Source organism: Propithecus coquereli, unplaced genomic scaffold (assembly GCF_000956105.1).
Source record: "Propithecus coquereli isolate 6110/MARCELLA unplaced genomic scaffold, Pcoq_1.0 Scaffold64, whole genome shotgun sequence".
Taxonomy (NCBI): Eukaryota; Metazoa; Chordata; class Mammalia; order Primates; family Indriidae; genus Propithecus; species Propithecus coquereli.
Genome location: NW_012152396.1, coordinates 3,456,633 through 3,458,355, shown reverse-complemented (window position 1 = coordinate 3,458,355; position 1,723 = coordinate 3,456,633).

Sequence of the window (1,723 nt, the reverse complement as noted above, 5' to 3'; positions counted from 1 at the left end):
AAATTCCCAGGAACTGTTGAATTGAGAAATAGTGTTAGGCGAGTATTAAACTGTATGTGGTGTTCTGTATTGTATGGATTCCTTGTTTAGTCTCTGACCTTTTGTCATTCAGCTTCTTTCTCTCAGTTTTGGTATCTGCTGCCTACCTCATCATGATTTCTTTTTCTGGATGCAGATTGTCCAGATGTTGATCCTCTACTGGTTTTTGGATATTGCTGCCAGCCTAACTCCTTGATTTCACACACACCTTCTCATTTATTGACTTTATTCTTCTAACTAATGTTTACCCCTTAGCTGGTTCTAACTTTGAATCTGTCCTATTGCCATTTCCTTAGACCTTGTCACATGTTCTACATTTTAATTTATGTCCTGTCATCATAATATAAGACCAGCATGTATTTGTGTAAAGTGTTTAAACAAGTTTGAGAAATAGTTTCTAAATTCTTGTGTTTTGTAAGGAAATACCAGTTAAGATTTTCTGAGAACCTGTGCTGTGTTTAAATGTTTACACATATTGGAAAATTTTCCTTTTTAAGATTTTGTGTCATATTTGTGCAATATTTTATTTTTTCAAAATATCTGTATCAATTTCTCTCTCCTATTGTTTTCAGTTTTCTCCATGTAATAAAGGGAAATAACATTGGATAGAAAGGTACTGTCTTCTGTAAAACTTTATGTAATTAGATGACCAAAATATTAAGATTAAACCCAACATGTATCATTTTTAAAAATCTTAACAGGAGGATCATCATTTCTTAAGTATTTTATGAATTATAAGAAGTATATATCTTTAGATACATAGGAATGCTGAATTATATCGATATTGGTTTTAAATATTTGTAGACTATGTTTAATGGGCTTCCTTTTTCATTGTTCTAAGTCTTTAGTGCTGTAGTCTGATTTACTGTGAATAGCTTTATTCCTCTTGGTGTTCTCAATGACTTAACAGTGTATTTTGAACATAGTGAATGCTTGTTTTTCATTTTAATTTGAATTATTCTTGTACTGTGAAGGAAACACCATCGTCTTCACCCCCTCCCATTCCCCTGGGAATGTCTTTGAATTCTTGGCTTTGTTTAAGTGTATATATGGAGTGAGGAAGAACTAAAAGTCATTCATATTAACTGAAATCAACCCAGGTGATCAGTAGGCTGGGGTTTTAAGGATTATAATATAAGCTTTGTATAGCATTTGAAATACTATTAAGTTTTATTTTACTGTGTTTTATAATCTCTAAAATTAGGTTGTATCATACAGTTTCTCCAGATCCTCTCTAGATGTAAGTCTACAATGAGATTTCTTAAGGCAGTGGCTTCAATAACTTCTAAACAAAATCTTTGAGATGATGGTATTTATCTCCTGTATATTTCAGAAACTTTATAACCCATTCTACTATGTTATTTCACATTTAAGAATCAAATTCAAGCTCAGTTTGACACTTGAACTATATATTATTTGACTTCATTCTGTCCATTCAACTTTACAGTACTTCAACTGTTTGCCTTTACGTGGTATCCTAATATCTAATTACTGCTCATGTTGTCTACCTTCTACGCTCTTCATTTTTCAAAGTCCTACTTAGACCCCCCTTCTGTAGGTTTTCTCCCTCTAGTCTTCCTTTCACATTCATTTTATCCTTCGCTTTTGTGCTTTGAAAAAGTAATGTGAGACCACATATATTTAAAATATTTTATGGTCTATTATGTCCTTATTGAAATGGTAA